Raw genomic sequence first — 27,978 nt, forward strand, 5'->3', positions numbered from 1 at the left:
TCCTTCTAGGTGGCGGCCGTGCCATCCCTCCAGTCTGACCAGGACAAGGGACTGACTGTCTTCTAAGTTGCAAGACGACCTGGAACTTGCACACCTCACGTATATTCACATTCTGTTCACATCCTGTTGGCCACACACAGCTGCAAGGGACTCTGGGAAATGGAGCTGGGTCGACACTTGCCGATTGAAAAAGAAGAGGTGACACAACTAGCATTCTGGCGTGGTCTGGAGACCAGTCACCTCAGCTTCCCGAGCCCGTGACCTGTTGCTTCCTAAGCCAGGTATTAAGCTGCTGTGTCTCAGCTCCAAACCCACCCTTTGCAGGTGGCTCAGCTTTCTGAGGCCGAGATTCTGCAGAATTCGTCTGTGCTTGTTTGGTTTGCTGCCTGTTAGGCTCTGACTAGAAGACTACAAGGCTGGAGGAGGAAGAGACTTGCTCCTTACTTCGCTTCCTGTGAACATCACCCTAGAAAAGCTGCTTCACCCCATTGCATCAGTTCAAACTCCACTTCGAGGTGCTCCCAACACTCGCAGAAATGCGGAACGAGCTTCATCATGCCCCTTCTTCAGAGCCCCCAGCACAGCTGGCTGCCGTGCCTCTTTAAAGGTCTGGGCCCCTGGGCCTCGGGGCCCCTCCTTCAAGCCTGGAGATGCCAGCACGGCCAGGCAACACTTCCTCAGTGTTCTCCTCCGTGGGGCCCCTCCAGGCTTCTAGCTTTTAATAATTCCAACCTCTGTGCTTTGTTCCTTCAACCCTACAGGTCACCGCCCCTCCATCCCCCTTTGCAATGTTGCCTCCACGGTAACCTCTTTCTGTTTCCTTTTTGCCTTTTTATTACCTGCATACAGTTCTTTGTATGATATTTTCTTTGTTCAGATATCTGGGGTGGTTTCTGTCTCCAGGCTACACCCTCCCTTGTGGACCCTTGAGTTAGCATCTGGCTAAAGGAGGCAGCCACTTCCACACGGTACAGAGGGCACTTCTGCGGGGAGGGCATTCGAGAAGCTTTTGTGAGCAAGCGAGTGAGCACGAGTGTTCATTCTGTTCAGCTGCATCACGCAGTGGGGTGACACAACAGCGCTCGTGCCAAGGAAACTTCCCTTCTAAATTGGTGGCAGTTGCCAGTGACAAAGGGCGGTTCTGTTTTAGGTGACAGGGATTCAGAAATAGTGGGCCCCTTGGTTTTTTTTTTTTTTTTGAGCTACTCCAAAAGTTACCTCTATTTCCCCTTTGTCATTGTTTCCTTCCCTAGGCGTAATCGGAGGGTCTCCACATAGAGGATGGAGAGCTTCCTAACGGACATCTAGGCAGAGGGTTCTCTGAGCCAGACCGTAATGAAAGATTGATGGAATTTCCAGATGTGCTGATGAAAGTTTAATCTAGGGTGTGTGCTGTCTTGCCTCAGGGAGAAAAGTCTTCAGAGAGAGCGATAATTCTCTCCCTGCGCCACAGTATTGTCTTGACCTCTAGAGTTAATTTCTTTTTCATACAGCCCCATGATAAGCGGAGGCATCAGGATTTACTTGACCATCTTGCTGGCTTACACTGTAGTTATATTTTATCTCTTTACAAGTGGCTTCCTTGCCTTCTATTAATCATGCTGGGACACTTGCTAATACTTGCAGCTTCGAATCACCTTTAAGAAAAGACATTGTAAATGATGGTCCAAGGAACAAGCCTCTCAAGGAGTGTGCGAGGGCATCTCCAAGCAGGTCGTTCATGGTGGTGCCATCCCTGTTGATGACTGTGTGAAAACAACGGTTTCTTCTCAGGAACGTGTCATCCGTTTTGCTAACTGGTTCGGTGCATAATCCAGCATTTCTCATAAGCGTGTTTCGACACCAGCCAGCAGAGCGAGGGCTTGAGGTTGTCGTGTCAAGAGAGAGCGGAAAATTCTGGTGATGGTCCCTAAACAACTTTCCTCTCACACTTGCCCTGAGTCCCAAGCCAGATGAGGAATGGGCCTTTCTGGTCGCAGCGTGAAGGTGATCCATCATGCTTGGCTTCAAAAATTCTCTGTGTCACTCCTCAAAGCACCACGATCTTTTTGGAATACTTGGACCATTCCGAGAACAGAAGGAAGAGTAATTTTAGTGGAGAAATAGCCTAACAACCCACTTAAACATGGATTAGTGTCTTTTTTTTTTTAAACAAAGTTGTTGTTTTTTTTTAAGTGTATTTATTTGAGAGAAAGAGAGCACAAGTGGAAGAAGGATAGGGAGAGAGGGAGAGAGAGAGAATCCCAAGCAGGCTCTGCACTGTCAACATAGAACCTGATGCAGGGCTAGAAACCCATGAACTGTGCGATCATGACCTGAGCTGAAACCAAGAGTCGGATGCTTAGCCGACTGAACCACCCAGGCGCCCCAGAGTAGTGCTTCAGAGAGCAGAAAAGATTGTAACTGTTATAACCCAGAGCCTAGCTTGGTTACTAGCATGTTGCATATGCTCCGTAATGATTAGGTGGTTGATGAATTTGTAAAAGCCTACTATTATTGCAGATGAACGGGTAGCCACTGCTTTTCATGCACAGATTATCATTTTGAACCCTTTTACTCAGATGTAATCATCAGAGATTTTTGACTTCATGGCAAATCCAATGATTGAGAACATAGCGTGGCTCCTATGATCTATTACTAGTCACAGAACACTTCTGGCACCAATTGTGTGGGTTTTTCACACCAAGCAGTTCTCAAGTTCACTGCAGATACTAATTCTGGGTGTCCTACAATTTAATTCAACTCTGACACTAACTACCTGGAGTTAGTACAGACCCCCCTTCCCTCCAGGTTAAGGGCTGAGCCCTTAAGCTCTCCAGACTGCCCCGACTTCAGACGCCAGTCACAAATCCAGGGTCCGGGTGTTACTCTCTCATATTCCTGACCGGTCTACAATTCAGAGGTCCCCACAACCCCTCCTCAGGTTTGATAATTTGCTAGAATGGCTCACAGAACTCAGGGAAACGCTTCATGTACTATTACCAGTCTATTATGAAAGCTGTAAATGAACAGCCAGATGAAGAGGTATATAGGGTAAGGTCCAGAAGGGTGGTGAACACAGGACTTTGACCTTCTGTCCCTGGGGAGTTTGGGACACGTGACCCTCCTGGCATCTGGATGCGTTAAACCAACCCAGGTGCTGCCTAAACCCTGTTGTCTAGGGTTTTTTATGGAAACTCCATTATGTAGGTATCATAGATGAAATCACTGGCCATTGGTGATTAACTCAATCTCCAGTCCTCTCCTCTCCCTGGAGTTGGGAGTGGGGCTGAAAGTTCCACCCTTTAATCATACCTTAGTCTTTCTGGTGACCAGCCCCCATCCTGAAGGTATCTGCGGGGAGGGAAAAGGCAGCCCATAACAGTAGCATAGAAAGCCGTGCACCATGGAGATTAGGAAGGTTTTAAAAGTTCTCATGTCAGGAACCAAGGACTAAGTCCAGGTATTAGAACAAAAGCTGCTCCTGTCATTCAGGAAATCACAAGGGTTTTAGGAGTTTTGTACCAGGAACTGGGACTGAATTTTTGGTCGTCGTCTTCCTATTACAATATCACAGTAGCACAGTCAGTTGCCGAGAAGAATTAGAGAACATCAGGTGGGACTCCAGAGTTCTCAGCTCGTGCAGTACAGTTAAGTACTGTTTGAGAGCGACTATAGGTCAAGAGAAGCAGTACTGGAGTAGGAATCCCACCACTTGCCATTTAAACATGGGTCTTCCTGTGCACTGATGTTGGGGGCTCTTGGTGTCCCCGACTGTCCACCTGCAGTGCGGATCATTGTCAGGATGGCAGGGCTTCATAGACATGTCATGCATTGTCCCCAGTAGTACTGTTTTTATTAAGACAGTAATATTTCCTTAAACTACTGCCCTGGGTCAACTGTAACCTATTCTACAAAATTCAGGAGAAATTTAATCACATGGGAAATTGTCATCGCTTTGTTTTTAAATATCTAAAATTTGTCCCTTGTTGGTTCCCTGTGAGTCTTGACTGATGAGCTCAAAGGCTACTGTTGATGTTTAGACACTCCCTCCAATGACTTTATGTTCTTCTAGCTCTTGTATTAAGCCAGACTTGGTGTTTTAATATCAAGGCTGTGAATTAAATCCTGGGAATAACTTGCATTTGGTAGAGTTATTTGTTAGTAGAGAAAAGTGAGAATGGGTGAAAATTGCCCTGTAACGAGTTTTCAGTCCAGTCTCTTGGGTTCAGATACTTCTTACCGCTGTCATATGCACCAGCCAGCATGAGCTGTACCAGCTTCTCCCTGGGGCCCAGGTGCTGCTCTCCTCCTGCTCACCAGCCTCTCTCTTTAGTCACCCTGCTCTCCCTCTTACGGCCCACAGCCTGCGTGCAGGCACCTGTCCCATGTCTTTTTTACTAGAACTTCAGCTGGAAATTCTTTCCCTCTAGGCTGGTTCCCAGAGTACCCCGAGGACCTGCTCTTTAGAAAAGAGAAGAGAAAAGGGAATCAAAAACTGGATAAAACTCCAGGCCCTGAAGCAAGGACCCAGTTTCCCAGGGTAAAAACGTCCATGGGGCAGAATCAGGCTGGGAAGGACATGGCGGCCAGAGAGTGGAAATACTAAATCAGACTTTAGGCCGGATATAAATAAGTGAGCCACATAGGTGGTTCAGAACAGAAAGGCTCAATCTCTCTAAACACAGTAATAATCGTTTCGACTATAAATAAAAGAACACAGAATGGGTGACAGACTGGATCTAGCACCATGCACGTATCTGGAGAAGCTGGGTGGCAGAGAGAGGGAATAAGAAAAATAATAAAACCTAGAAAATTTTGTCATTTGGTCTGATATTTTACATTGAAAACATGTCAAAGGGAAAGAAATGTTTGAAAGTCCCCAGGGTGGGTAGGTTGGGGGAGGGGTGCACAATTATAGGCTCTAAGGGAAGTGGGGTTGGTGGGGAGACCCAAGGACAGGGCTTACGGACCAGGCAAACAGACCAGTCGAGGGATGGGGAGGAAGGCAACCATGAGTAGAAAGCAGCTGGACCTGGGCTGCCTTTCTCCGTGCAGGAGATTATTTCTCTGGGCCTGGTGCCTCCTGCCTCTGGTTGCGTCTCTAGGCCTAGTCACCACCCCGTGTTACCAAGTCTGAATGGCTCCAGCTGCACTGGCAAGGGCTCGTTGTTTCTGCACAGAGCTCTCTGGCCTGTTGGAGATCGTTCTTCAGCAGAGCTCCTGGGCCCTTGCTCTGTACCCTGACCTGTGCAGCCCGGGAGGGAGCAGGTCATGCTGGAGTTGAGAGCCCCTTTGTTACTGGAAAATCATTCATGGCTCCCGAGTCTTGATCTCGTAATCCTTTCCTGCCACTCCCCTATGGGAGAACCCCTACCTGCAGATTTGTTGGAGACAAAGCCAGAAATATTTAAGTCTCCATCTTAAGCTCAGTAGAACCAAACATTTCTATGTGGGCACTGAAACCAGGTCTGGCCCAGGAGGTGAACTAAATAGGGAATGACAGTGTGGGATATGTTTTGCAGGAATTTTACATAGAGCACCAACAGAGGTAGGGATATCACTTTTTAAAAAGCGTTAACCCCTCTTTGATTACCAAACCTGTGAAATAGGTATTTAGTTCAGATCAAAAGTATCCCCTCCCCTCTGGCTCTGGCCCCTCAGCAGCCCTCCTGCCCTGTCCTCCTTTGGACATAACTGGAATGGGAATAGAGATAAGAATAAGAGGGCACAAGTCACTCCAAAATCCATAAACAGATGTCTGAACTCGAAAAATTCAGCAGTCCATTTCACATCCCTTTGAAAGAAGCTTCTCTCCTAATTGCATATGTACCACAAGGTCATAGGTAGTGTGGTGGCCCCTAGTTAGCTAACCTAGGGCTGGGTCACCCTTGCTGTTGGTTTAATCACAGCTGCTGCTGAAATGCCAAAACAAATCTGTGTTCAGAACTGAGAATGTCAGCCTCACCCCTGACCCCATTTTCAAAGTTATTCATCTCCTGTTTTGTAGCTTCATGCATTCATTCACTTGTTTCCATGCGTGCATTCATTCACTCAACTCCTACGAGCCTACTGTGGTTATGACTCTGCCATCAGCTGCACGAATAAACAACGTGGGGTCCTCTTACCTTCCCCACCTGCAGGGAGTAGTGAAGCCCTAATGATTCTATCTCCTTAGTACTTAGATCCAAATATAATTTTCAGAAAGTTAAAAAAAAGGCTCTCATGTGCAGTACATAGTAACTGAAGCTGGAAACAATTCAAATATCTAGCAGCAGGTGAAAAGATAAATTGTGGTATATCCATACAACGAGTATCCACTCAGCAGTAAAAAAGAATCAACTACTGATACACATAACTACATGGTTGAATCTCAAAACGATTGTGCTGAGTGAAAGAAGCCAGACCCCCCCCCCCGCCGACACACACACACACACACACACACACACACACACACACACACAGTATATGTTGTATGATTTCATTTATATAAAATTCTATAAAATGCAAGGTCAGCTAATCTATAGTGACAGACAGCAGGTCGGCAGTTACCTGGAGAGGGGTAGAAGGCAGGGATTATAAAGAGGCAAGAGGAATGTTTGGGAGTTCTAGATATATTCACTGTCTTGATTATGGTGATAGTTTCACAAGTGTATATCTGTGACAGAATTTATCAAATTATTTATTTCAAATTATGCAGTTTATTGTATGTCAGTTTTACCTTAATAAGGCTATTTTTGAATATAATTTTAAAAATATATAGTGAGTAACAGGTCAAAGATTTATTTAGCTCAGGATTGAGGGAACCCGCAAGATGCCAAAGCCAGTTCAAAGGAATATACGAAATGCTGAGAATCTGCGGAACAGCTGATTAAGCCATCAGAAAGCACAGGAGCTTTCAAGAATCACAAAAGGGCACCTGGGTGGCTTAGTTGGTTAAGCGTCCAATTTGGGCTCAGGTCATGATCTCACAACTCAAGAGTTCAAGCCCCGCATCCAGCTCTGTACTGACAGCTCAGAGCCTGGAGCCTGCTTTGGATTCTGTGTCTCCCTCTCTCTCTGCCCCTCCCCCGCTCACGCTCTGTCTCTCTCTCAAAAAATTGAAATAAAAACATTGAAAGAAAGAAAGAAAGCCTCTTCATGAAACCTTTATGTTTCCCTCTTCTGGGTTCACAATCAGAACCTATGGAGACTTATACCCCAGCACCTCTGAAGGAAGCTTTATTTAACTTGCTGATTACATGTGTATTTACCCACAGGAAAATAAATTTTGTAAGGACAGTTGTTAGAATAACTAAGTAAATAATTGTTATGTGAATAATTATTTAAAATTATTTTGTGAACCCCTACATTTTTTAGTCACCAATTTTTCTGCACATTGATTTTTAAACTGTTTGCTGTAACCCATAAGAAATGTAATTTGTGGCATGACCTAATTCCCCCCTGTCTTCTTAAAGTCTTTCACATTTAACTAACCAAAGCTTCAACACGACAATGCTTATCTTCCCTATGTGTTCTGTTCTTGGATTTTTTCCTTTGCTACCTCTATTTATTTAACTTTTTTTGTTTATTTTATTTTATTTTTTTTACATTTATTTAGTTTTGAGAGACAGAGTGAGACAGAGCATGAGCATGGGAAGGGCAGAGAGAGAAGGAGACACAGAATCTGAAGCAGGCTCCAGGCTCTGAGCAGGTGTTCAGCACAGAGCCTGATGTGGGCCTTGAACCCACGAACCGTGAGATCATGACCTGAGCCAAACTCGGACACTTAACCGACTGAGCCACCCAGGTTCCCCTATTTATTTAACTTTTAAAATGCTGTTTGTGACCACTAGCTGATCATAATTGGAATAACACTGATCTTGGTTAACTTTTCCAAAAAAATATTTGAACTGAACAATACTCTACCAGCTTAATAACTGCTGTTTAAGTTTTAAAAGATCCCATGGACAAATCATTTTGAGAAATAGTATATGCAATGTCCTGCTCTCAGAGAGAGGCCTGAATACACAGCTTAGCTGTTGAAAGCTATCTTGAACTTAATACTTTGTGAGCATAAAACACATTATTTGCTTTATATCAGTGAACTTGGCTGAGGATCAACATGTTTGGGGCTCACCAGGTTAGAAAACACTGAGGTACCCTGATGTAGGGATTCTAAATGATAACTCTATATCAGTTATAACAAAGCTGTATTTGCTTAGCATGCCACCTCCCATGACCTCACTGAAAAGTTATATATATTTTTTGTGAAGTGTATTTATTTATTTTGAGAGAGAGAGAGAGAGAGAGCATGCATGCTAGGGAGAGGGAGAGAGAAAGAATCCTGAGCAGGCTCCATGTTGTCAACACAGAGCCTGAAGCAGGGCTCAAACCCACAAACCATGAGATGATGACGTAAGCCAAAACCAAGAGTCAGTAACTTAACTGACTGAGCCACCCAGGTGCCCTGAAAATTTATATTCTTATGAGTGTAGCTTTCTTTGCAGTCAGTGAATATGGTGTCTCTTAAAGAATTTGGTTAATGGGGGCACCTCGTTGGCTCAGCCAGTTAAGCATCTAACTCTTGACTGCAGCTTGGGTCGTGAACTCCCAGTTCATGAGTTCAAGCCCCACATCAGGCTCTGCGCTGACAGAGCAGAGTCTGCTTGGGATTCATTCTCTCTCTCTCTCTCTCTCTCTCTCTCTCTCTCTCCACCTCTCTCTCTCTCTCCAAATAGATAAATAAACTTAAAAAAATAAAAAGAATTTGGTTAATGGTGAAAATTGCATCATTTGTCATGTTTCCTTTTTTGCCAGAAAGTTTCAAGTTAAATTAAATTATTTTTTTTAATATGAAATTTATTGTCAAATTGGTTTCCATACAACACCCAGTGCTCATCCCAACAGGTGCCCTCCTCAATGCCCATCACCCATTTTCCCCTCCCTCCCACCTCCCATCAACCCTCAGTTTATTCTCAGTTTAAGTTAAATTAAATTCTTAACCTCAGTAATAGACTGAGCCATATGACTGCTGGGTTTTTTTGGATGAGAAATGGTTGAATGTGGTTCAAATTAATATTTAACTTAATTGATTTACAGAATTACTTCTTCCATTTGGTTTTAAATTTCATTTTTCTAACTTAAGAACCTGATAGAATGCTTGCCTTTTATTTGCAAACCACTTAACAGAAGCACATGGGATATAAATTTTAATAATCACAGAGTCCAGTTGTAATGCCCCATTAACCAAGAGGGTGTTTAAAATACAGATATTTTCCCCTGGTTTCCCAATTTTTCAGTAATTGGCAAATGGTATGCATTCTGTTAACAGGAGTATTTTGAGGGTATTTTTCCCTCTGTAAAACCCCAGAACAGCTTAAAGAATGACAAAGTTAAAAATGTATGTCTACAGTTAATTAATATTTATTGACCACTCCAAATGACATCTGTGGCTTTCTACATGAATTAGAGAATAATAGTATCACGGAAACCACCTCAGCCCTCACGGTACTTGCTTGCCAGACTCAGTTTGCTTACCACCAGGGATCCCATTACAAAGATAAGCGGCGATTGCTAAAAGTATTGCATCTAATGGATGGTGTGGAATTTCTTAATATATTTTGCCCACACATTCGGGGGCCTAGCAGTGATTGTCTGTGCCCCTTTCTTGCCTAAAGGAAATGTCTTCGTTTATCTCCATATAGCTCCTAGCTAAAGAGTTGCTTTGTCTTTTTTACTCACATAAGAGAAGCTATGGAGGATATTTATTAAGGAAGATATAACCTAATCCTATTCATTAAATTCACTAAGTCAAGGGTTGAAAATAAAAAGGAGGGAAAAATTTTTTTAAAAGATCAGGTTTTAGTACGTCTGTGCTGTAGAAATTAGAGTGATTCTTTTTTTAAAAAAATGGTATATATCTTAAGTCTTTGAATCTTCGATCGCTTTTAATCATAATGTTGTTAATCATTCTTTTAGGGCTTGAAACCATGATATTAAAACAGATGATACCAAGGAAGTGTATTAATCAGGACAGGAGGAGAATGGAAATGGCTGTCATCATCCAGAAGGCACACCATCTTTTTTTTTTAAGCTTTACAATGATAACTTAAGCATAATTGTACCTGTATATTTTTAGGTGATCTGTGTTGGCCTTCTTCATGCCCAAGGCCACATCATCCTCATTCCTACCTTGAAGTGTCAAGCTGTGGGGTTTCTTTCCCCCCTCCTTCCTCTGTTATGTGGTCCCATCTACCTCTCTGGGGATTTATTAGACACCCATTTATTATATCCCCACTATGCGCCAGCCACTGTGGTTGGTGCCAAGGATGTAGTTATGAATAAGCTTCATGGTCGCTGTCCTCATAGGGTTGTATTAAGTAGAATAGTAAGTAATTATATGAGTCCTTGAGACCCATGAGTCACTTTGTAATATACCTGTCAAATATTATATGACATTGCTGGCCCTATGGCTTAGCCTGGGTTCCGTCTGTATTGTTAGCCTTTCTGTCACCCTTTGTATCAGTCAGCAGTGTCTAGTTTATGCTGCAACCAAAGGGCTCAGTGGCTTAAACAACTCTCATTCTGCTAAATGTCCATGGCAGATTGACTGGAGGCACTGCTTTTTATAGTTGTTGCCCTCATGCTGTGTCTGAGGCTGATGATACAGACACTAACTAGACTAGACTATTGCCAGCCATGGTCACAAGAAAAAAAGATGCACTGACTCTTAAAAGGTCTGCCTGGAAACAACGTTTTGCTCACATTTCATTGACCAAAGCAAGTTACGTGACCGAGCCTGACTTCAGGGGGTGGGGAAATACACTGCTGCCCTAAGAAGGGGACCAGATATTCACACCACTACAGTGCTCCATAATCTCTTTTATCTCTGTAGTCACGTAGATATTATTAGCACCGAATCTTTTCAACCTTGTGTTGTTACTTAATGCTGTGGGTGTGTATGTCTCCCCAGGAAGATGATAAATCCGGCAAGCTCTGGTGCCTTATACTTCCTTGTGTGTGACTCAACATGATACTCTCCTTATACGAGATGCTTAAGAATGCTTTTGATTGTATGAAGAAGAGAATGAAGGGGGAGTAATCAGGACTCTTTCCATGTTTTAATACAACACTTTATAGTTTACTGAGGGTCTGTGTACACTATCTCCTTGAATCTTTTCAGAGACTGAAGGACATATCACGATGGCTTTTAGAGATCAGGAAAATGAGACGTAGAACTTTCACATGACTTGCTTAGTGTTGCACCCCCAAAAAAGCGATTGAGCTGTGTCTGAAACCGTGAATCCTAAACTCTGGACCAGTGCTTTTTCCTACTCCTTTTAGCCATTAATGCAGACATACCAGCTGTTTCTTGTGTTGAAGATCACACGGGACGGGGGAAGGAAGCTTTAGAAAAAGAGTTGAAAGCCCCTGACCAGGATGGGGTATATCTCTTGGTATTTGGATGCCAGCCAGGCTGAGGCACGCACAGCGGCAACTCTCAGCTTGTACCCAGCGGGGCAGTGTATTCGTTTCCTGTGGCTGTCATGACATATTGCCACAAACTTGCTGGCTTGCAACACAAATGAATTCTCTCACAGCCTGGAGGCCGCAAGTCTAACATTCGTTTCAGTGGGCAAAATCAAGGTGTTAGCAAGACTGTACTCCCTCTGGAGACCCTGGGAAGAATCCGCTCCCAGCATCTTCCAGTTTCTGGCCGCCTCTGGCTGTTCTTTGGCTGTGGCCATTCCCCTAGTCCCTGCGTCCTCTTCACATAACATCCTCTTCTGTGTGTGTGATCTCTCTGCCTCTCCCTCATAGGGACATTTGCTGTTGGATTTAGAGCCCACCCAGACAATCTAGGATAATATCCCCATCTCAAAATCTTCAACTTAATCATATCTGCAAAGATCTTTTTTCCCCTGTAAGGTAGTATTTACAGGTTCCAGGGATTAGGACCTGATCCTCTGGGGACCATTTCTCAACCTACCACAGTCAGGTAGGTTGACTCTGCTACCGGAGCTCTCGTCTCCCCTGCTCTGCTCCTCCATTCTCCTTCCTCAGCTCTCCCCTCCTCTGGGTGGTCCAGATGATGATATCCTGGAAAGACCTTTTGAGTTCAGCGCACCCCAGCAGATCCTGGATCTGCCTCTTCTTGGCTTTGTGACTCTGGGCAAGTTACTCACTCTGAGCCTTGGTGTCCTCCTGTGTAGAGATGGGGGCTTTAGAACCTACATGCAGCTCGGGTAAGATAGTACACGAGAGCAGGCCTGCCATGGGCACCTGGCAGAGAACCGCCACCCCTACCCCCGCTGTCCCTCACTCAAGCCCCGCCTCCTGTGCACCTACAATGTGGGGCGAAGTGGGCTGGAGGCCGAGAGTGCTACCCGTTGAGATTCGTAGAGCACTTCCTCCCATTTATTTTTCACAGTGAAGTTAAAAATACACGATGTTTATTAAATAATTAATCATCCTTTCCTAGAAGGGTTATTTCATTTCATGGGTGAGCAGTTTATTGCCAGAGAACTATGTCTTCCTCCGAAATGATGTATAACATGCTTTGGTGTCTACGTTTTTAGACACTAGAATGTTTTCTCTCCCTGCCATTTAAGCTTGAAGGTGGTGTGGTGCATATTCATTTGTACTTTGTTCGTTTTAAGAGACACACAGGTGCATAGTGGAGTGACCTCATATTCTTCCATTTCTAAAGTAGTATCCGGAAGCCGACGTGCCAATGCACGTGAGTTCCAGTAAGTTTTAGCATTTACTAAGTATTTAGTGATAAATACCACAGGCAATAAGCCTTCACAGCATTAAGCCTATGAAGAAAAATAAGCAGTTGTATAACTGGCAAGGAAACTAATACAGTGGTATAAGCCAAGAAATACCAAAGCCATTTTTTTTCCCTCAAAAGCCTTTGTGGTTTCATATACGTTCCTTGTCTACAATCTAAAATTCTGCCCTATTTTGTTTATAAAGCAGTCCCTTCAGACATTTGCCTTATTTTTAGGAAATGTTTATCCTATTACCAGAATAGTAAATAGAGGTTACTCACCATCTTTTTTTTTTTTTTAAGTTTATTTATTTCTGAGAGAGTGAGGGAGAGAGAATCCCAAGCACGCTTTGCACTGTCAGTGCAGAGCCTGATGTGGAGCTCGAACTCAATGAACCGTGAGATGGCAACCTGAGCCAAAAGCAAGAGTCAGACGCTTAACCGACTGAGCCACCCAGACACCCCACGCCATCTTTGACCTAATGACATTAGAGACCTGAACTGCTAGTGTGAGAAGGGCCGGGAGACCAAAACCGGCTTGCTGAGGAGTCTGTCATCCGCTGGTCAACACCTGCCATGGACGTGGGGCAGGCGGGCACAGATTGGCCCGAGTCCTCGTGTAACTAACTTTGCAGCAGAATCAAACCTATAAATATGGAGGACAAACTAATGGCTGCCAGAGGAAGTGGAGAGGGTTGAAGGAGAGTGTGAGAGGCCCGCTTTCCATTGTGGAATGAGTAAGTCACGGGGATAAAAGGTAGGGCACAGGGAATATAGTCAGTGGTACTGTACCAGCACTTTGTGGGGACAGATGGCACGTGTGGTGAGCAAAACAAAATGTATAAACTTTTTGAATCACTATCCTGTACACCTGCAAGTGGTGTGACACTGGGTGTCAACTATATTCAGATTAAAAAAAATAATAATAAGAAAAACAAAAAACAACCAGTAACCTATCTACAGGAAAAGTAAAAACTTGGAGGAAAAGTCTCGAATGGTGGATATTCTCCATACCTACCATCATCTCCGAAATTTAGTAGTTTACTGATAAATACCTAATGAGGGGAAAAAGAAAGGAGAGAATTGTTCGCCTGGAAAACTGACCGTGGCTGCAAAGGGAGAACTTGTTTTGAGGACCTGACTGTGAATCAGAAGGGCTGAATTTGTAGCGGCTCCCGGCACAGAGCGGTATGCAGTGTTCAGAACGAGCAAGAACACCCAGGACGTTTAGTTTGTGGGTAAACAGCCTAAATGTAGTGTTTGAATGTTAAGTGTTTAAAGCATTTGCACTGTCTGACAACAGACACACAGCACTTGCGACACTGGGGCCTTTTGTTTTTGTTTGCCACACCTCTGGAAGAAATCAAATGGGTTCTCCAGATTTGAATCGCAGCCCTGCCTGCCACTTACTATGTATGTGTTCTTGGGCAAGTTACATCACCCTCTCTGTACCTCAGTTCCCTCATCAGGAACTAACATTGCTTACCTCCCAGGAGTGAGTGGGTTACTCTCGCTGAGAGCTGAGGACGGCATCTGGCACATCCATAGTGAGTGCAGTTGTCTGGTTGAACCCCTGTTCATTCCTAGCCCTCCCCTGCTGGCCTCTGACCCCCTGCCCCACCCCCCCCACCAGGCTGTATTTCCAGGCTGTGCCTGGATTTGGCCACTGGGAGGCGCTGAAGGAGTGAAAAGCCAGCAAGGGTTCCTCTCCCCTCTCTGGGCCTCCTGGCTGTTGTCACTTCGTGGCTCCAGCCACCTGTCACCTGTTGGCTTTTCAACTCTTCCATTACTCAAATCACCAATTTTGTGAAACTCCCTGTTTATAGCAGTTTTGTTTTCCTGGTTGTGCCCTGACTGATAAGGACTAGGCACCCATCTACCACCATTATTATTGTGATGGTCGTTGGTGCTGCTCTTGTGGTCTCATGGGAAACTGAAACTCAGGAGGTAAAGCGAATCAACCAGAATCCCACAGTTGGCATGTAGCAGACCCCAGCATAAAACCTTTTTCATTAAATCTCTCCTTCTCGCAAGGCTTTGGATGGGCTGATATGTTCAACTCTAATTCGTCTGAGTTTTCAGTGTTTTGCCAAGGGACTCACTCCCTTTCTGGATTCCCACCTATTGGAAGATACGTCTACCTGGACATGTGCTGAGGAAACAGCCATCCTAACTGCCACTGACTACTTTGCAGTCACAAACTATCAGGTCGGGACTGACCTCACCTCATGTGGTTCTACCACACTGGGGGTGTGGGTGTTAGTTAAAGACCATTGATTACAAGCAACAGAAAACAATTTGAGTGATCTTAAACAAAGGACAATTTGGTTGTCCTTTGGAACCCAGAGTCTGAAGTAATGTCAGGATGTACTCTTCTTGGCTTCATACTTTTCTCTGCTTCATATGGTAAAAAATAACGATTTGTTTTCTAGCCAGTCTTAGAATGTAGTCTCTCAATTCCAAATTCCTGAGGGGAGAGACTCTCACCCGGCACAGACCAGTCACCCACCTTAGTCTAAATTAACTGGCCAGGTTCATTTCACGCAAGATGTCAACAAGGAACCTGCTGTTCCACATGGGTTTGGGTGGTGTGGTATTTCCCAGAAAGGGGGGCCAACACGGATAAGCGAACAAGTATCCACTGTAGAGCTCATTTCAGGATGTCAAACAGCTTAATCATCATGGGAATAGCAGTGGCCATATTTGTGCCAGATGCAATGCTAATTACATTATATCTGGGGGGTTTTGTTTGTTTTATTTTAATCCTTAGAACAGGCCTTAGAAGACAGGTGTTATTTACCTTTTACAGATGAGGAAAGGCGAAAGGGAAAATTTTGCATTTGTATAATACAAAGCTCCGCAAGCCAACCAAAACATTACAGGTCTTTGCTTCTAGTGGGAATTAAAATATATCAACTTAGAAGGGCAACACTGGTTAGCTCATGCTGACCAGAAGTTGTGAGTAGTGGCTAAGTATACCTTTGACTGACAGAGAAAGGCAGTGTGGGTGCAAATCAAAGTCATTTATTATTTGTATGAGAAATGCATTTTAAAATAAGACATCCTTGGTGGCTAAAAATAATAAAATGGTCCTTTCGTGGTTAAAAGGATCGATTTGGTCCAGCCCCCAGTCTTTGAAAATAAGGAATTTTATTTGAAGTAAGTAATTTAGGTTCTTTGTGAGAAGTTCCGTCAACTTCTAAGATGATTCAGAGTTCAGAATACTGATTCAGTCTGACTGTATCAGGAGTGTTTAAATATACATTTTCACTCACTCAATAAGTCATGAATTCATTTAATTGACATCGGTGCACTCAGAAATCGTCCAAGCAGACTTTGAGCTGTAAGCATTTGCTCCTCTCCTTCTGGTTAATCCTCACACATCTTACACGTCATGTTTTCCGAAACTTCTAAAAATGGGATTGCTTACCGTTGAAATTGGCCATTGGATTGTTGTGTTCCTAAAGACAAGTTATAAAACTTGCTCAAATGATGTATTCCCCCCGCTTTTTCTCAAAATGTTTTCTGCATGAGCAGAGAGTGTGGCATCTACAATCTAGAGGACTGGAGATGCTCCAACTTGAGCCGCGTCAGAATCCGCTGTCGGTGTTCAAAAAGCACGATGGCTGAGTCCCGTCCTCACAGTTTGTGATTCAGGATGTCTGGGGTAGAGCCTGAGAACTTGCATTCCTAACAAGTCCCCAAGTGAGGCGAATTTTATCTGCGGGCCACCCTTTGAACACCCCTGCTCTAGACTGGAGACTGTAGAGTTTGCTGAGATGAAGCATGAATGCTTTCCGTCTTGCAGCTTTATGAGGAATCAGTGGGGATGGCAGATTTGAATAATGAGTCTGTTTAGTCAGAAAGGGCCGCTTCTTACTAAGAGCTCTGTCTGGAATATATGAGCTTCCTTTCGTTGAGCGGGGAAGATAATTCACAGAGGATTTACTAGTATGATCATGAAGCTTCAAATTTAGAGCCCCTTTGCCTGAGTGGCTCATTCGATTAAGTGTCCGACTTCAGCTCAGGTCATCATCTCGCTGTTTGTGGGTTTGAGCCCCGCGTCGGGCTCTGTGCCGACAGCTCAGAGCCTGGAGCCTGTTTCAGATTCTGTGTCTCCCTCTCTCTCTGCCCCTCCCCCACTGGTGCTCTGTCTCACTCTCTCAAAAATAAATAAATGTTAAAAGAAATTTAAAAAAATTAGGGCCCCTTTTAAGGTTTAGCAATGAGTTCACCTGGTTTTTGTAAAATTTGCAAAAGGAAGGTACTTTTGTATTCCTTTTCATAAAGAGCCCCAGAAATTATCTGATCTCTAGCTCCCCTGAAACCCGAATCAACTCTCTGATCATTAACTAGTATAGTCAACTCATGTGTATGAAAGGGATACGGTTTGTAAGAAAGAGAAGCCTTTCAGCAGTCTGTAAGTGCCAGAAATTAGGATAAAAGAAAGACATCATCTCAGGACATGAGCCTCACGTGTGAACTTTGTGTGGCACTGAATTTAATTGAATGAGCTCAGTGGGGCATTAAGGCAGATGAAAATCCAAGCTGATCTTAGCTGGCTCACTAAATGATCAGCTTGCTGTGTGTGCTGTGTGTTTTGTTTATTTTCTATGTATTTGTTTTATTTATCTATCTATTTATTTATTTAGTGACAAGAGCTGATGTGGAGAATGAGTTGCACTCAAGTTCTGGTTTCACCTCTTATAAACTCGCTTACTCTCTGAACCTCTTTACCTGTGAAAAGGAAATGGTAGTAATTGCCAACTTATTACAGCTCATGGGATAATGAAATGATAGATACGAACAGACATTTGTTGATGTTTGAAGATACACAACTGTTCTTATGTGAAGATACAAAATGCTATGCAAATTAGTAGTTATACAAGTCTACACAAATAGTACACTAATGAATGGTTCATATTAATTGAATGACCAAAAGGCCATTCTGCTAGATCAAGGGTCAGCAAATTTTTCTATAAAAGGAAAGACTGTAAATATTTTAGGGTTTGTGGGTCATTCTGTCTCTGTCTTGACTACTCAACTCTGCCACCGTTACATAAAAGCAGCCATGGACAAGACAGAAATCAATCACTGTGGCTGTGTTCCAGTAAAGCTTTATTTATGAAAACAAGCGTTGCTATGCTGGATAATATATCAAAATTCCTCTGAAATGCCATTGTCCCTCACAATTAGGAACTTCCTGCTGAACATGAAGATAAAACAGATAACTAGCAGTTATAAATAATGTTTTAATTTAAACTCCAGCACCAAAGGATCTAAAAGCTGGCAAATTTCATCTGCTTTACTTTCCATAGTTCCTGACATGGCTGACATCTCTTTAGGGGATGAGGGCACATAAATAGAAGAGGGAAGGCAAAGTGTGGAAAAGGAGTGGTTCAAGGTTAAGTACAGTTAGTTAAATGTCCAACTTCAGCTCAGGTCATGGTCTCGTAGTTCACGATCTCACTGCTCTTAGCACAGAGCCCACTTTGGATCCTCTGTTCCCCTTTCTCTGCCCCTGCCCCACTTTTGTGCTTTCTCTCTCAAAAATAAATAAACACTTAAGAAAATTAAAAATTAAACTTACCTATGGGATTCAGCCTCAACCGCAAACTCTAAGAACGGAGTTTTGTGACCACCAAGAAATTAAGTGGCTCTATTTTATAATCTTTTTTTTTTTTTTTTTTTTTGAGAGAGAGAGAGAAAGCGTACAAGTGAGCAAGGGGCAGAGAGGGAGGGAGAGAGAGAGAGGCTCACCGGAAACATGAACGAGCTCACCGGAATGCAGGACTGGAACTCCTGAACCATGAGATCATGACCTGAGCCGAGTCACATGCTTAACCGACTGAGCCACACGGGCGCCCTTCTCCTAATTACTTTTTAAAAGATCACTGGTATGATCTGTGATCATTGGGTCTGTGAACATTGCAAAACTGAAGTAAGTTTTAGTCAGGGGACCCACCAAAAAGACAGTTTGCCTATTCATCTCAAAAGGGAAGACAAGGGTCGCCTGGGTGGCTCAGTTGGTTAAGCATCTGACTCGTTTTTGGCTCAGGTCATGATCTCACAATTCTTGAGGTCAAGCCCCATATCCAGCTCCTCACTGACAGCACAGAGCCTGCTTGGGATTCTGTCTCTCTCCCTCTCTCTCAGCCTCTCCCCTACTTTCTCTCTCTCTCAAAATAAATAAACTTTTAAAAAAGGGGAAGTTAATCGTGAGCCATGAATAATGTTTCTGTAAGCATTCACGTGTAGGTTTTTGGGTGAACATAAGTTTCCACTTCTTCCGGGTAAACACCCAGGAGTGGGACTGCTGGGTTGTGTGGGAATGGGGTGTTTAGCTTCTGGAGAAACTGCCAACGCACTCTGTGAAGTAACTCCCCCTTCGCTTTCCCGGCGACAGTGGACGAGCCCCGCGTGCTCAGCGTCCTCGGCAGCACTTTGTGTTGCCCGGTTTCTGTGGGGTTTTGTCGCTGTTATGTCAGCACTCTAAAATGTGTGACGTGGTAACCCGTTGTCCTCTGAACCTGCATTTCCCTAATGAATAAGGACGTTGAGCATCTTTCCTGTGCTTACGAAAACCATATATCTTCTTTGGTGAGGTATCTGTTTAAATGTTTTTGTGCCTTGAAAAAGTGGGGTGGATTTTCTTATTATTGATTTTATTTATAATTGCCCCAAACTGGAAACAACGTAAATATCCACCACTGGTAGATGGATAAACACACCATGGTACATCCATGCAATGAAATTTCTCAGCAGTAAAAAGGAACGAAGTGCTGATATACGCTCAACAATTACGCTAAGTAAGAGAAGCAAAATTCCGGAGCTACATACAGTTTGGTTCCATGGATGACATTTGAGCAAAGGCAAAACTATAGGGACAGAAACCAGACCAGTGGTAGACCAGAGTTGATTGCCCCTGCCTCCACTTTCCCAACCGTAGGTTTAATATGAGTTTAGGCTTTAGTTTCTCTTTTCTTTTCTTTTCTTTTTTCTCTTTCTTTTATTTTGAAAGAGAGAGTACATGTGTGCAAGTGGGGAATGGGCAGAGGGAGGGAGTGAATCTTAAGCAGGCTACAGTCAGCGCGGAGCCCCATCTGGGGCTCCTTCTCGTTGAAACTCGATCACGTCAGAGCTCGATGGTGAGATCATGACTTGCGTCGAAATCAGGAGTAGGAGACTTAACCATCTGAGCCACGCAGGTGCCCCTGAGCTTGAGTTTCTAATACAGAAACACAAACGTGATTTTTCTCTAATTTTAATTGTGGAAATTGCCAGACAGCAGGCATTTCCCTTGACGCTCATTTTCATTCCTGAGTAGACCTGGAGACAGCCTGGCCCTCTTCATCCTCATGCATTCAGGGCCCCTGTACCTCCCTGCAGTTCTGCCTTCCAAGGGGTTGCATAGGGAGATGATGGAGCCAGATGCACTTTGAGAATTGAGTGCTGAGCTGATTCTCACAGGATTCTGAATCATAAAGGGTAACGATTGATGTTCACCTCCCACCCCCTAACAGATGGGAACAAGAGAACTATTGGGTGAAGTGGGGGGAGGAAGGATAAGTCAATTTCTCTATAGTACAGTGAATGCCAGGGAAATGCCCACTGTCTTTGGTCTAGTGGGAGGTTCTGTCTGCCGAATATTGCATTCAGAAAACGAGCTATGCTCCCTGATTAGGGCTTGGAAATGTCTTCCACTTACAAAGATTTTTGTTGTACACATCTATTATAAATAGCCCTTGCATGTTATAGGGCAGAGCATGAAGAATTCAGGTCATTGGACAGGAGAATTGGGTTTTTGTTTTGTTTTGTTTTGTTTTCAAAATCTTCATTACAAGATGCTGTGGTCAAACCTGGAGGATTTTTAGAATAAACGTCGCATCCGTATGTGAGTGCAAGGAAAACTTCTGCTGTATCTGGTGTTTTGTGGGTGGAGGAGGTTTTCTTTTAAAAATTCACGTTATGGATTCCTCTAAGGGCAACCGTCAGGTACACAGTCCTTTAAAATAAGTTGGGAAAGATTACTCTTGGTGCACAACTCCCTGGCTTTTATTGTTTGAGTTCATTGTGGATCTGAGTTTACATTCCTTTTTGCTGTTTATTTATCCTTGTGGCCATTGTTGGGCTCATTTGCGTCTGGTTTCTTGCCACTCACAATAGATTCTCTGGACTAGAGCATCAGCATCACCTGGGAACTTTAAAAAAAATTTTTTTTAATGTTTGCTTATTTTTGAAAGAGAGAGAAACAGTGCAAGCAAGAGAAGGAGCAGAGAAAGAGGGAGACACAGAATCCAAAGTGGGCTCTAGGCTCTGAGCTGTCAGCACAGACCCAGATGTGGGGCTCGAACCCATGAACAGTGAGATCATGACCTGAGCCAAAGTCAGATGCTTAGCCGACTGAGCCACCCAGGTGCCCCTCACCTGGGAGCTTTTAAGAAATGCAGGTCCCACCCCAAACCTACTGAATCAGTGTTGGCATTTTAACAAATCCCCAGAGGATGCATTTGCACATGGAAGCCTGAAAGGCACTGATCGAGGTCGAGGTCCTGCACAAACATCCCACCTGCTTGATTGATAACCTTGTTGGGATTGTGTGTGACCCCCGGAAGTGTACTGTTGGTGCATTTTCCTGATGTCCGTGCAAGTGTGAGTGTGGGTGCATGCCACTTTACTACAGTAAAATTAATTTAGTAAGTGTTCTCTGCTGAGATGGGCACCAAAGATACCAAAACCAAATAAGGCGCGGTTGAGTTTCCAGGAGCTCAGAGTCTAGTTGGGGGACACAGAAAAAGCCACAACATCACATTGTCCATTGTCTTTATCTGTGTTGTTTGACTTACTTCCTCCACACAATTCCAGTCCCCTTCTCTGGAAACAATTTCTCAGTGCATGTAGTCCACTGGCCACCTGCCTCTGAGTCCTTCAGGTACATATATGAGAAGAGCATGGGTCACCCCAGACCTACTGAATCACACTCTTGGGATGAGCCCTGACATCTTCATTTTAATGATTAGTATGCACGTTATAATTTGAGAACCACTGACCTGGGTGCTGCTTTGATATCCTTTGTAATTATGCAATGTGGTAACAAAGGAATGTTTATTTATTTAATTTTGAGAGAGAGCGAGAGAGAGAGAGCGCGAGTGACCAGGGGAGGGGCAGAGAGAGAGAGGGAGACAAAGAATCCTAAGCAGGCTCTGCACTGTCAGCACAGAGCCCATCTCGAGATCATGGCTTGAGCTGAAATCAAGAGTCGGACGCTTAACCGACTGAACCACCCAAGGAATGTTTAAATACGACTTCAAATATTTAAGGAATCATTTGGAGTTTTCCTTATACCAAATTCAGGGAGAGTTGCTAGTGGCCTCCAAGTTCAAAGCTGCTTTTATCTTGGGTGAGACAATGTAAAGATCTTTGTGGACAGTACTCAAGGATTGTTTGAATTCATATTTATATATTTTCTAGCAGCATATTTTCTAGTAGCAAATGAAAATGCTTTGTTCTATAATGAGTTAACAGTGTGAACATTGTTATGACAATCCTGTGACTTTCTTGTTTAATGTTTATACTCATCTAATCAAACAAATTGAAATTGGATTATGGCCGTTGCACATTATAGCAGTTATTATCCAGTTTAAATGCAGGTCTGAAGGAAATAAAATTGATTTTTCTATGCTACTTGGGGACATCATAGATTATTAGTGTGCTGGTTGAATTTTCAATTAGGTTAGTATGGAGGAGAGAAAGATTAGTAGTTGTTTTTTTTTTTATTTTTTTTAATGTATTATGTAAATAAACTGTAATATTTCATTCTAATTAGGGAGTCAGATGACTTTTAAAGGTTTGGCGATCTGCTTCCATACTTTTATTTAAAGCATGTCAGGTTTTTAAAGTGGATAATAATTTCGAGGAACACTTTTATTTTTAAAAAGCAAATAATGGAGTTGTACGCCATGATAACACTCAGTTACTGCAGTAACAGCTACCTTACTTTTCAGGGAATGAACTGCAAAACGTATCAGAATTTCGTAGATGGCTGAACCTATCTTTTTTTTTTTTTAATTTTTTTTTATATTTATTTATTTTTGAGACACAGAGTGAGACAGAGTACAAGCAGGGGAGGGGCAGAGAAAGAAGGAGACACAGAATCCGAAGGAGGCTCCAGGCTCCAAGCAAGTGTTCAGTACAGAGCCTGATGTGGGGCTCGAACCCATGAACTGTGAGATCATGACCTGAGCCGAAGTCAGTCACTTAACCGACTGAGCCACCTAGGCACCCCTGAACCTATCTTTTTATAAACTAAACCCTTTTTTAAAAATTCCCTTCATTCTGTAAATACCTTTTGTGTACCTGCTCTGTGTAAGCACCACGCCCGACACTAGGGATTCAGAATTGATCTAACACAAGTCCTTCACAGAAACAAATGTTTCAGTACCACTGACTGCTAGGAAAGCAGAGCATTGGGCCACAGAAACACAAAGGCAAGAATGATGAGCCCTGGGGAGTAGGAAAAGGCTTCATGGAAGACCTGACTTTTGATCTGGACCTTGACTCAGGAGTAAGAGTTGACAAATTGAAAATTTATTCTTTAAATCATAAAGGCATTACATGTTCATTACATGCTCATTTTAGAAGGGACGCCTGAGTGGCTCAGTCAGTTAAGCGTCCCACTCTTGATTTTGGCTCAGGTCATGATTGCATGGTTTGTGAGATCGAGCCCCACATCAGGCTCTGCACTGACAGTGCGGAGCCTGCTTGGGATTCTCTCTCTGCATCTCTGTGCCCCCCCCCCCCCGACTTCTCTCTCTCTCAAAATAAATAATAAACTTTAAAACAAAAAGAAAGTACCTATAGGAAAAAATTAATTGATTAAATTTGATCATTATTAACTGTATTAAGTACTACCTGTGTATCAGGAAATGTGCTTGATGCTGAAAATACAATGGTGAACAGTCCACAAGACCAGTCTTAGGTTCACTAACTAGAAAGACTTACAAACTATTACACTCACAGTTGTGGTTTGTTACACCTAAAAGATACAGATTAAAATCAGCCAAGGAAAGGGGTGCCTGGGTGGCTCAGTCGGTTAAGCGTCCAACTTCGGCTCAGATCATGATCTCATGGTTTGTGGGTTCGAGCCCCGTGTCAGGCTCTGTGCTGACAGCTCAGACCCTGGAGCTGCTTCGGATTCTGTGTTTCCCTCTCTCTCTCTCTTCCCCTTCCCTGCTTGTGCTCTGTCTCTCTCTCTCTCTCTCTCTCTCTCTCTCTCTCTCAAAAATAAACATTAAAAAGAATTTTTTTTTTTAAATCAGCCAAAGAAAGGGTTGCTTAGGGCAGAGTTCAGGAAATTTCCAGAGAGCCTCGGTTGTCCTCTCTCTGTGGGGTCATGGACAGTAGAGCTTTTCCAGCATCAGTGTGTGATAGTATGCACAAAGTATTGCTGACCAGGGAAGTTCATCTGAGCCTTGGTGTCCAGAATTTTTATTGAGGCTCCATCACATAGGCATGGTTGATGACCCATGTGGTTGACCTCAGACTCTAGCCCCTCCAGAAGTGGAATTGATGCCGAGTAACCCAAAGCCCCTGCCCCAAACCACATTGTTAGACTACCTAGTGTGACCCAAGACCTGCAGGCAGACAGAAACACTAGTAATAGGCATGACATGCCATGGTCTAAGAGCTTACCTCCAGAAGCTGAGGGAAAAGGCCAGACCTCTGTTGGGTCAAGGTTGAATTCTTTACTACACAGAAACAAAACCAGACACTACAGTAAGTGTATAAGACTCACCATAAAGTGAGGGAGAAGAGGACTGTAAAGAAAATATCTGGGACGCTGGGGAATGGAGAGGGTAGGCGTATGAACTGCCAGTTAGGAAGATTTTCCCAAGGAAGTGGACTGAGATATGAAGGACGAAAGGGATTAGCCAGATGAGCGGTGCAGTGAAGAGCATTCCAGAGGAGGGAACAGATGGTGCAAAGCCTCTGAGGTGGGAAGTAGCTGGGAATGTTTCAGAAACTGGAACATGAGGCTGGAGCAGAGAGAAGAAGGAGGGAATGTGATTGCAGCATCGGTTGTAGAGAGAATAAGGACCAGATCGCAGGAGGCCTCAGTGACCCCTGAAATGATTATGGACTATATCTCTCCAGTCAATGGGAAGCCATTGGAGGGTTTTAAAGTCTGAGCATGGATGCTCAGGTTTGTGATTTGTTTGTTTAAAGGGACACACGCGTGGCAGCTGTGAGAGTAGCCCGTCGGGGGTGAGCGTGGAACCAGGGAGACCGTTGGAAGACTGTGCTAACCATCTAGATGAGAGACGGTGGTGGCTGGAAGTAGGGTGGAGGCAATGGGGTTGGAGGGAGGGTAATGAGTTTGAGAGGACAGTGGCCAGTAGAGTTGGCAGGACTTGTCAAGCACGACTTCTCTGCCAGGGGACGCTCAGCTGTCATACTGTGCCGTTACCTTCGGGCATCTGGCAGCTCTTTTGCTTCTCATTTGTTGTTTCCACCCTCCTATAGGCAAGTAACCAAACTCCCTAGAATTATGCGTAAGGAAAGAAGGGCAGCCTCGAAGGGGTGACAGGTGGGATTCTGTGAAATCAGCTCGTGTCTCCAGATTTGGTGATTCCTGTTCTGACTGCCGAACCCCAAGCCCAAGACTCACCCCCACTTCCAGTGGAGGCTGTGTTCCACACAGTTGTGGTTGCCAGAGCAGCTCGTTGTAAACAGCATTTCTAAATAGCTGAGGAATTATTGGTCATAGATTCAGATATGCCATGTGTTAAAACATGTCCTCCTTGAAAAACAACTGATAACCAGAAAAGCCTACAATTGTCAGCACAGAGCCCAGCATTTAGGAAGAGCTTAATAAATGTTGAACAAATGAGTAGATGTTTAATCTGCTTTTAAAGCACGAACACTAAAAGAATTACCAGTATACCTGTGGTGTGTTTTACTAAACCCAGACAAGACTCCTAGTTACACACTCCCTTGATTTTCTTGTGTGTGTTTTGTGGATTATATTCCTTTCCCTGTTAAAAAAAAAAAAAAAAAAAAGTGTATGGTACTTTGTTTTTTGTTTTTTGTTTTTTAATTTTTTTTAACATTTATTTATTTTTGAGACAGAGAGAGACAGCATGAACGGGGGAGGGGCAGAGAGAGAGGGAGACACAGAATCGGAAGCAGGCTCCAGGCTCCGAGCCATCAGCCCAGAGCCCGACGTGGGGCTCGAACTCACGGACCGTGAGATCGTGACCTGAGCTGAAGTCGGACGCCCAACCGACTGAGCCACCCAGGCACCCCCAAAGTGTATGGTACTTTGAATATAACAGAAAACATGGCTGATGTCCCCTGCCTATTTCATTTGGTTAAATTGTGCAATCAAACATCTTGCCCAGAATCAATGAGAAGAAGTACTTTGAGTACACACGGAATATAAACAGTAAGAGATCTTGGATTTTCCTTTCAAACTCTGTTTTAGTCAATGACTGGCCAGCATTCATTTAAAATGCTGTCACTTAGCCAACTGGACACTTTCCTGCTTCTGTGTCTGGGGGAGCGGATTCTCAACTAGAGATGGTAGCGTTGGGATGCCAGTGTCATCTTGGAGCAGGAAACAAAAAGTGCCGTAAGAGATGCCGGGATTGGAGAGGTGTGTAGGGGTGAATGACTTGCTGTTAAGCGTTTCCTGTAAATTGGCAGGGAATCTGAAAAATACCTTTAAGCTCAGTTCAGCACTCGCTGCCTCATTTATCAAGCTACAGTTTGGACCTGCTTTGTCTTGACATTGAAAAGGCTTTCTGGCTGTGGCTTGCGGTGCTCCCTCCCCTCCCACCCCTGCCTCCTGCTCCCCTACGCCCCCACTCCCCGCGGCAGGGTTCAGGCAGGGTCTGTTGGGAACCAGAAAGCCAAGCCCAGGACGTCAACTTTGTAAAGCGGTTCAGCGAGATCAGAATGAACTTTCCAAGTCCCGAGTGTCCAAAATGGGAAATGTTCGTCCTAGAACGGGTGGGCTCGTTGGGGATGAAGGTATTTACCTACCCGCATGCCCCCTACCCCCAACTTGCTTGCCTTGGGCCTGGTGTCCGGCAGCTGGAAGCCCCTACGGGGGACACCTGCTGGGCACACCTGGCAGGGGGTGGGGGGGAGGGAGGGGCGGCTCCTCCCCAGCAGCCAATGGGCGGCCGCGGCGGGCGGCGGCGGGCGGAGAGTGCGGGCAGGCCCGGCGCTGGGAGGCGCGGACGCTGGGAGGCGCGGAAGGCACTGGCTTCAACTTAAGACAGAAGGAGCGCGCCGCTGCTGGTTCGAGCGGCCACGGCCGGCTGACTGGTGTGGTCACCGCTGTCCTCGTCCCAGCACAGGGGCCGCGCGGGAGGCCAAGGTGAGAAACGTGGGGAAGGGGCGGCGGGCCTTTGTCTGCAGGTGCGTGCAGAGGTAACGAGCGGGGTCCGATCCCGAGCTGGCTCGCGGGGACAGCGAGGCGGGCCCAGGGGGCCCGCGGGACAAAGGCTGCACCCTCCCTTCGCCAGAGTCGGCGCTTAGCGAAGTGCCTCGTCGTGGGCAGCTGGAGGGCTAAGGGGGAGCCTTTCTGCCTCGCTGGAGAGAAGGGTGAAGAATGTGTGAATTGGAGGCGTGGGGTGGGATGCGGGAAGCTTTTGATCCCAATTGACGAGCGCAGCAGTAGCCGTTTGGAGGCTCTGCTCTGGGCATTTCTCTTGTGGCCAGTGTTAGGATTGAGTAAATGAGTGTATTCATTTCACATGCCCTCTGGTGAATCCACATGTATGTCTTCTTGTCTGTTAGGAGAATCTTGATAATCCAATTTTGGAATTAAAAGCAATATTCTTAGGTGTAAAAAGACTGCATTTACAAACAATTTTAGTTATATGGTTTAGAATATCTATCTGTGTGACTTCCATGTGACAAAATGTTTCAAATTCCCAAAATGTAGAAAATCACCTCCTTGCTCTTGGCATTGAAAAAGGAGTTTTGTTTTGTTTTGTTTTTTATAAAGAAAAACATGATGTAAATAGTGCATACGGATTTGATCACATTCTCAGGGAATCTGTGCCTTCTCTCTCTCCATTATCTGTTTCCCTGTACCAGTATTGTAACCAGGCACATCTATTGATTCCCTAATTAATGTGTGGTTGTGAATCTTCATTACTGCCTTGGGTGGGAGAAGGCGGAGGAGCAGACGATCCCATTAGTCTTTTTTTTTTTTTTTTTTCTTTTTATAACTG

The 27,978-nt window shown here is 44.3% G+C and overlaps 1 protein-coding gene across 14 annotated transcripts in view; it reads left to right on the forward strand.

Annotated features, from left to right (window-relative positions):
* APBB2 (amyloid beta precursor protein binding family B member 2) overlaps positions 1 to 27,978 on the forward strand; it is a 383,377-nt gene that overhangs the window by 319,318 nt on the left and 36,081 nt on the right. Inside the window, exon 1 of one of the 14 annotated variants that reach the window (XM_042936529.1) lies at positions 27,035 to 27,116. The exons of the other annotated variants lie outside the window; for them this stretch is intronic. The gene's annotated coding sequence lies outside the window, so the exon portion shown is untranslated. Of the gene's footprint in view, positions 1 to 27,034; positions 27,117 to 27,978 lie in introns of those variants that run through there. 14 annotated transcript variants of the gene reach the window in all.

Source organism: Panthera leo, chromosome B1 (genome assembly GCF_018350215.1).
Source record: "Panthera leo isolate Ple1 chromosome B1, P.leo_Ple1_pat1.1, whole genome shotgun sequence".
Taxonomy (NCBI): domain Eukaryota; kingdom Metazoa; phylum Chordata; class Mammalia; order Carnivora; family Felidae; genus Panthera; species Panthera leo.